The sequence below is a fragment of the Oenanthe melanoleuca genome, chromosome 3 (genome assembly GCF_029582105.1).
Source record: "Oenanthe melanoleuca isolate GR-GAL-2019-014 chromosome 3, OMel1.0, whole genome shotgun sequence".
Taxonomy (NCBI): domain Eukaryota; kingdom Metazoa; phylum Chordata; class Aves; order Passeriformes; family Muscicapidae; genus Oenanthe; species Oenanthe melanoleuca.
The window spans coordinates 44,190,432-44,199,296 of NC_079336.1; the positions used below are offsets into that span (position 1 = coordinate 44,190,432).

Sequence of the window (8,865 nt, forward strand, 5' to 3'; positions counted from 1 at the left end):
TTTTTCAGATGAAACACATTAATTCAGATTCATGGCATAAAAGGAATAGAGCTGGTCAGGAAAAATCCAACAGTCATTTTCCACAAGATTATTTAGTTCTATCCACACCTTAAAGCTCCACAAAACTGCTGCTGATTTTATACTCCAGTAAAAAGTCGAGGTGTCAAAGGTTCATTATTTTGCTCTAAACAGGTGGCAGTATTTTGAGTTGAAATCCTTGCTTTCACAGCAAGTTACCATTTAAAACAGTCAGAAGCAAGATGAGGCATCATGTTTTGACTGACTTGAAATAATATGATTTTTCACCTCCCCCAGTAAAAGTAGTGATACTGTTCAATTTCATTTCCGTTCCAAGAGAACCAAAGCTCAAAAAAAGCTCTACAAAATGTGATTGTTTTCCTGCAGCCAGTGGTGCTATTCTCCTTGGCTGTAACCCCAGTAAGGCCAGCCTGTTCCTAGTTTCAGGGCTCAAGGACACGTCCCACAGACAGGTTTAACTGGACCACTCTCACACCGGGAGGCAGCCTGGCTGCCCGAAACCAAAGCCCTGCCTGAGCGAACAAGGGAGCTGCCTGGAGCACGGCGCTAACGGGGCTCTCGCGCTCGCTCCACAACACTCCTCATGAGCCCAAACAGCTTCACCCTCTCCTGTCTCATCTGCACCTGTCATTTCTCTGTCTGCAAGCAGGCACTGAGGGCGAAACCCATGGCAGGATGCAAATGCTAGAAATCCCAATTCTTCTACACCTGCATGTTTGTAGTCTACTGAAACGCAAAGTTGGTTGTTGTCTTTTTGTGTTGTTTTTGTTTTGGTATTTTTGTTAGCTTGTTTGGGGTTTTGGAGTGTTTTCTTTTTAAAAAATAGATATAAATAGCTACTACCTTACCAACTCTAATAGCTAACCTTAAGCAACCGTGGTACTAAGTGAGCCACCCAGGAGGCAAGCACAATGCATCCAGCCCAGCACAGGAGGCAGGGAACACAGCTCTGAGGTGCACAATGCATCCAGCCCAGCACAGGAGGCAGGGAACACAGCTCTGGGGTGCACAATGCATCCAGCACAGGAGGCAGGGAACACAGCTCTGGGGTGCACAATGCATCCAGCACAGGAGGCAGGGAACACAGCTCTGGGGTGCACAATGCATTCAGCACAGCACAGGAGGCAGGGAACACAGCTCTGAGGTGCACAATGCATTCAGCACAGGAGGCAGGGAACACAGCTCTGGGGTGCACAATGCATCCAGCCCAGCACAGGAGGCAGGGAACACAGCTCTGAGGTGCACAATGCATTCAGCCCAGCACAGGAGGCAGGGAACACAGCTCGGGGTGCACAATGCATCCAGCCCAGCACAGGAGGCAGGGAACACAGCTCTGAGGTGCACAATGCATTCAGCCCAGCACAGGAGGCAGGGAACACAGCTCGGGGTGCACAATGCATCCAGCCCAGCACAGGAGGCAGGGAATACAGCTCTGGGGTGCACAATGCATCCAGCCCAGCACAGGAGGTAGGGAACACAGCTCTGAGGTGCACAATGCATCCAGCACAGCACAGGAGGCAGGGAACACAGCTCTGAGGTGCACAATGCATTCAGCCCAGCACAGGAGGCAGGGAACACAGCTCGGGGTGCACAATGCATCCAGCCCAGCACAGGAGGCAGGGAACACAGCTCTGAGGTGCACAATGCATTCAGCCCAGCACAGGAGGCAGGGAACACAGCTCGGGGTGCACAATGCATCCAGCCCAGCACAGGAGGCAGGGAATACAGCTCTGGGGTGCACAATGCATCCAGCCCAGCACAGGAGGTAGGGAACACAGCTCTGAGGTGCACAATGCATCCAGCCCAGCACAGGAGGCAGGGAACACAGCTCTGGGGTGCACAATGCATTCAGCACAGCACAGGAGGCAGGGAACACAGCTCTGAGGTGCACAATGCATCCAGCACAGCACAGGAGGCAGGGAACACAGCTCTGAGGTGCACAATGCATCCAGCACAGCACAGGAGGCAGGGAACACAGCTCTGGGGTGCACAATGCATCCAGCACAGGAGGCAGGGAACACAGCTCTGGGGTGCACAATGCATCCAGCCCAGCACAGGAGGCAGGGAACACAGCTCTGGGGTGCACAATGCATCCAGCCCAGCACAGGAGGCAGGGAACACAGCTCTGAGGTGCACAATGCATCCAGCCCAGCACAGGAGGCAGGGAACACAGCTCTGAGGTGCACAATGCATCCAGCCCAGCACAGGAGGCAGCTCCATCCCCAGCTCTGGGGAGTGAGATCTACAGGGATCACAACTCGGGGTGCTCCACACCAGGCACACAAACCCTTTTGTGGGTTTCACCTCCAGTAAATGGCTGACTTGCACAATACAGATCTCTAGGGCTTTTGTCACCAAAGGAATCCTTAATTGCTGGATTTCAATGAGACTGCTCGGGTGAACTAGATTTGTCGGTTCAAGTCCTGTTTTTGGAGTAATGGGTCAAAACAACCTGTGAAGACACTTCTGTGGCAGCTGCAGGGGTGGGAGAGGGCCAGGAGTTCCTGGTTTTCTACCTCTGAAAGGAAGGTCACTTCGACAATACACACTGCCAGCAGCAGACTTGCCCATAAAGCAAATTACAAAGCACTGTCCATGACACAAACAAACACCATTATTATACATTCAAAGTAGTGCCCAAACTGAATTAAGCAGAACTTTACAGAACAAGTTTGAATCAAATATTAATGTCCAGCCCAGAGAGAAGGACGAAGGGAAAACACATGCCTCCAAATCTTTTTCCTCCTGAAGTAAAAGCACAGTAATGCAGCAAGACAGAAAAGTGAAGGTGCTGATTAAATAGAAGCAATTTGGCATGAGATGGCCAACAGCTCTAAACTTTCCTTAACACAAATAAATATATGATATTGTAAATGTATCATATTACAGTGTGAAATCATCACAAATGTGCTGGACAGTTTTCACTCAGCCACAATTTTATTACACTGTAAATCAGTGCAGATGATACCATGTCCAGATTAGTATTCAGCTTAATTCAGCTAAGCCACAGGGCCAGTGGTCACAGAGGCCCTCATCGTATCAGACTTACTCATGAATTTCAGATGACACCATTTAGATACTTCACATAAAGGTATTGTGGAATCTATTGCAGTCCATCAAAAATAACTAATTCTTCAGCAATGTTTGTTTTACATGAATTAGAAATTTATCACCGGGTCCTAACTTTTAAAGACACTTGTTAAAATTACTAATAACCAACTTCTTTATCCAATGTGATTAATTTCTGGCTTACACTGACTGCCATGCCCATATGCCAAAGTAATTTGTCCCTCACTGAAGACATGTATTTACTCAACATCAAAATAATTTCCAGAGAAGGCTGTTCAGAGTTTTATACTTAACTGGTATTTTATGCCACTATGTCTTTCACCAGCAGGCAACATAGAATTTCTGAAACAACATGCCTGAAGCATAAACCACAAAACACCACAGCCAGTGGCCTACCATCAGACAACCTCATATTGAAAATCGTTTCTTTTGCCAAAGATGAGCCATGCAGACTAGGCAGTAACTTGTTGGAGGTGGAGAAGAAGGATGCTTACAGGCACCCTCTAAGAAGCATCTGAATATTTCAACAGCTCTGCAGCCTACTATCAACAAAATACAAATTTCCAAAGCATTAATTAGACAATCTTTCTTTCTCTTTTTAATCAAAATTATAGCTTTATGAGGTTAAAAGGGCTCAAGAAGGAGCCCAATGTCTTTTTCACGAGAGATACCATTCTTAAAATTGCTTTTATATTGCGGAAAGATACTGACCTACTGACATCCATCAAATGCTACCAGTGCTGAAAACTCCTGAAACACTGGAGGAAAGGTAACAACCTTTCCACTTTACCGATACTAAATAAATGTGCAACTGTAACAATGAACCGTAGCCCCTCCGGTTTCCCACTGGGTCAAACAGTGGCTACAATGGATGTAACTGAGAAGCTGGAGATGTTGCCTTCCCTCCCTTCCCACTCTGGTATTTTTCTTCTGCACTCCTTTGTTCACTTAACAGAACTTTGTTTGAAGTGTGTTTTTACTCCTTCACTGCATGACCAACCCACACAGTCAGAAGACAGGCTTATAAAAACCACAGATCTCCAGCAGGGAGCTCAACGGTGGGTGTAATATTGGACACAGCTCTCCATTCATCATGCACATTCTCTGGATTTCAATTTGACAGTGTCCCTTTAGCTTACTGTCCCTCCTCATGGGAGACCAGACGAGTCAACCCTAATGAAAACACTTCCTCCACCAGCATATAAACAAACACGTCTTCACCTGCAACTGTTCTCAGCTTCCAGAACGCTTGTTAAAAAGACATCAAGACAAAAAGAAAAGAAAAAAAAGAAAAAAAGAAAAAAAGAGAAAAAAAAGGGGTGTGGGAAGGAGATCCTGAAAAGTGTTACAGCTGCAGGGATGGTGGAAGGAAGGATGTGGGAGTTAAGGAGGTTGTACACGAGGAGGAAAATGACAAGGTCTCAGAGGCGTTCCCAGCCCTGTGCGTGCATTTCAAAAGCCCGGTCCGCCCTGGTCACTCGTTGTTTAGCATTTTAAGAATCAGAGCGTATCAGAGTGGCTGATGAGCAACTGCAGAGGGTTTCCACTCAGCCCAAACCTTCTCCTCCAGCCCCTACTCAGCCCTGCCTTCCCCGTCGCTGCTGAGCGGACCAAGGTATCATGGTCCTGCTTCCACAAAGTGACCCCCTTCCCTGGCCAGCCCTCTCCCGGAGCTCACGCACTCGCAGAACCCACGCAGCGCAGAAATCAGGCGAGATCCCGAGGAAGCAGAGGCCAAACCCAGCATTATTAAGGAGGTCGGGCGACACGTACACTGTGGCTCTGCAGACGCAGCAAAACGCTGGCACCCATGGTGTGGCGTTTGGTATCTCTCCCTAATCTAAAATGTGGCTGAGAAGGAACTGGCACCAGATCAGCGGCCTCGTCTGGGAAGGAACAGAGAGGCTCTAGGGGAGAGACAAGAAACAAGCCTCTTTTCACATCCTACCACCCTTGGGCATTTTGTGCGTCCCTTCTTTCTTCCCTGAAAGAGGCCTTTGTCACAGACGCGCAAATCCTATACGATTTATTTCAGAGGGAGAGAAGGTCTTTTTATTTATTTCCCCCCCCCGCTCCCCTTTTTCGCAGTTCGGCGACAACAAATACGTCCCTGTGCCGCGCCCCCTCCCCTCTGCCCGGCCGGGGTCCGCGGGGGCGGGGGACACGGACGCGGGCGACCCGCGGGCTCGCAGGGGCGGCGCACGGGCGGTCACCGGCGCTGCCCCGGCCCTGCCCGTGGCTCCCGGGGGGGAGGCGGGCGCGGGTCCGCGGGTGCGTGTGCGGGGGAGACCCGCAGCAGCGCGGCCGCCTCCCCTGGCCGGGAGCCCCCGCACCCCATCACCGCCCGGGCGCACAAAGGAAACAGCCCCGCCGCAGCATCCATCCATCCATCCATCCATCCATCCATCCATCCGTGCATCCCCCGCCCCCGCTCCCCCGGGCGGGCTCCGGCCCCTCCGTTACCTGAGGCGGCTCGGCTCGGCTCGGCTCAGCTCAGCGCGGGGCCGGGGCGGCGCCGCCGCACTCGCATCCTCCTCGCTCCGCTCCCCCGCCGGCTGCCCCCGCCCGCCCGCAGCGAGGGGCGCCGCTCCGGGCGCCGCTGCCTCTCCCCGGGGCAGACGCGCTGCGCCGAGCCGCGGCCGGGCGCGGAGGCGGCGGCTCCGTGCGGCGGCACAGCCGCAGCCTGGGCACGGGTGAGCTCGCACGGGCTGTGCGCGCCGCTGCCGCCGCCTCCTCTCCGCTCCGCTCCGCTCCCTCCGCCGGGCGAGCGTGGCTCGGGCGCTCCCTCCCACCGGGGCTCCTGACAGATGGCGCAACCGCAGCGCCGCCGCCGCCCGGCCCCGCTCGCCCGCCCGGAGCCGCCAGCCCCCCCGCCCGCCTCGCCCTCCGCGGGGGCGGCCCTGACTGACAGCGCCGCCGGCCAATGGCGGGGCCAGGCCCGCAGCCGCCGCCGCTCTGATTGGCGGGCGGCCGGGGAGGCGGGGCGCGCGGCCGCGGGCGGGCAGCGCCCACCGACGCCCCCGGGCAGCGGCCGCGGCTCCGGGCGCCCGGCGCGGCCGTGACGGGGCGGCCCCGGCGGGCAAGGGAACGGAAGGGAACCGGGGCGAGGAGCAGGGAGAAGGAAGGAGAGGAGGGCTGGTCGCTCCGTGTCGGGGTTCGCGACCGGCAGCAGCCGGCTCCGGAGCGGTTCGCGATGCTCGGGGCGCCTCGGGAGGAGAAGGGAGGAGTGAGCTGAACGTCTCAACATCCCCGATGAATGGGAGAACAATCTTAAGCAGATTATGCGTCTTTATGAAAGACGACGGCTTGTTTTACTGTTATGATTTTTTTATCCGTAATTCTTGAATTTGGCAATAGTGGGTGATAAGGCAACGGGGGTAATGAATTATGCGGAGGTTTTCCAGAGTTATGGTTTTATTTCATTTTCCACATTTACTCGCGGAGTATTCAGCCAGCCGTGTTGGAAGGAGCGTCAGCCCCACGATGTTTGTCTTTCAGGGGTGTACGTGCTGTCCCCACAGCACCGCTGAGCTCCTTTGCGGGGCTTCGGTCTCGCACTGCGGTCAGAGATGTGCGCGCTGCCCTGTCCTCCTGTCCTGCTCCACAGGCAGGTGATCGGAAAAGTTCCCCCTACACTTTGTTCCCTTCAGGTTCTCAGCAACGCCATAAATCCTCCCAGCATTTCCCGAGGTGTTGCATCCACCTCCAACGCCCATTGAAAGCAGCACATACTCCAGCTTCAGGTCCTCTCCCAGCCCCGCCCCGTCTGTGACCTTGGGTGCTCCCGTACCGACAGATTGGCACATCTCACTGTCACTTGTCTCCGAGGCTTGGAAAGCTCTTTTGCCTTAGGACTGGAGAAATTGCAGTTTAGGCTTCAGCAAGAAAAGGAGAGACATAGAAAATACAAATGCAGAGGGAGGAGGGAAACTTAATTAAATATGTTGAAACAGCAAAGAGAACTATAGCACAAGTTTTCAATAAATGAGGTTTACATTTCTCCCTAGATTTTATTTTTGTATGCTGGTATTTAACTAGAGAATTATGTCATCTTGACAATTTGATTTTCTGGTGAAATTAGAGTTTTACAAGTTCAAACAAACTTGTTTCTTATCAAGATGTCTATAACTGACTTTCAGAACAAAAAAATGTTTCACTTCTCTGGGTGACTGTGTAGGTTGTGTGTAGGTGACTCTTGATCATTACATTTCCGGACCAAACACAGTTTGTTCCACAAATTCACATGAAGAATTTGGAGAAGATGGGGAATTCCAAAATAAAACATCACTTGTGTCACTTCTCATTTTAAACCTGACTGTAGATGTACAAAGAAGCAAGATTTTCAGGCTCCTACGTAATTAATTTTTAGTTTCCATCCTAATCCTTCTATGCAGATTGATTTTTAAAAATAATTTATTTTACAATGTAAAAGGTATAATCAACACAAGAGTAGAAATGTATAGATCAATTGAAAAACCAACTTTTGGTTTTCCTCCTGTTGGATGAAAACTGCAGCCTGGTGGAGAGGTCTGATGATGCCTTTCCAGCAACACTGATTGGGATCCTGATGCTGTCGACTTTGAGGAGCTCAGGCTGCAGCCATTGGGCCAGCAGCAGGTACCAGTTCATGCAGAGCAGAGCTTCTGCTGGCCCAGAGTTTGGAGGCAGAGCAGTTTTATGGACTTCCAGCTTGGAGACTATCAGGACTGTAAATGGTGTCTTAATACTCCAGGCTCCTCAGCAGAAAGACAGCATGAGGCTCTAGGGAAAGGGGCATTTTTGCATTTTCATGCCTTGTTTGCCTTTTTTATGGGTTTATGCATAATCTTACCTTCCCACTAGTCAGTAGAGGTTTCTTGGGACCTAAAGAACCTTGCAAATTAATCAAACAATCAGATTTTCTTTCTGCAAAAGCTACTGGAAAGAAATGCATTTATTTTATAATTAAAAAAGTGGGATAAAGAATCTTTGTCTGAAATTTGAATGCTCTTGCTCTGAAAGAAAACCAGAATGGCACAAAAAAAAAAACAAAACCAGCAGGTGAAAACTACTGGACACCCATTTCTTGAGCCAAACTAGAAAGTAACCAAGTAATCAATGAAAGCAGGGAAAAACAATGCAGAAACACAGAACTGCTGTAAGCCTAGGCAGAACAACTGGCTCAGCAGCATGTCATTGAAAGCCTGATTCTGAGCTAGTATAGCTGAAGAGGACAAGGTGTGGAGCCAGGAATCAAGTGTTGGTGGTTGCATGGGAAGCACAGGAAGAAGCCTTGGGTTTCCCCTTGAGGGTACCTGTACTTCCCTTAAGATCACAAGGCTGCTGTGAGTTCCTGCAGCCCCAGTGCAGAGGAGAGAGCTGCTGGAGTGTTCCCTCTGTGTGAGTCAAGCCCACATGTCCCCATTGCAGCTCCTCCTCACACAAGTCTTGTTCTTTAGTACTCACCACCATGGTTTGACTGTATTGACATTTGCCTTCAGGAACCACCCAGAAAAACTGACAGAATAAATTAAACAGAATAAATTAAATATTTAAATATTTAATTAATTAAATTTACCCGCATAACACACTAACAGTTATTTATACTCCCTTCTTATTCTCTCAACTTTTCTAAATACCTTAAGTTCATGACATTGTTTTCTCTCACCTTCATCTGTGTAGCCGTCCTCCTCATGCCAAACTATTTTCTCCTTTCTCCATCCTCACTTTAAAACACTTACTCATTAAAATCTTGAAATAATGTCCATTGAAATGCTG

The 8,865-nt window shown here is 50.5% G+C and overlaps 1 protein-coding gene across 2 annotated transcripts in view; it reads right to left on the reverse strand.

Moving 5' to 3' along the window:
* The window catches only part of FYN (FYN proto-oncogene, Src family tyrosine kinase), a 136,505-nt gene extending 130,558 nt beyond the window's left edge, over nucleotides 1–5,947 (reverse strand). The window contains exon 1 of one of the 2 annotated variants that reach the window (XM_056488087.1): nucleotides 5,572–5,947. The gene's annotated coding sequence lies outside the window, so the exon portion shown is untranslated. The remainder of the gene's footprint in view (nucleotides 1–5,571) is intronic. The other variant, XM_056488088.1, reaches the window with a different exon arrangement.
* Nucleotides 5,948–8,865: the final 2,918 nt, after the last annotated feature.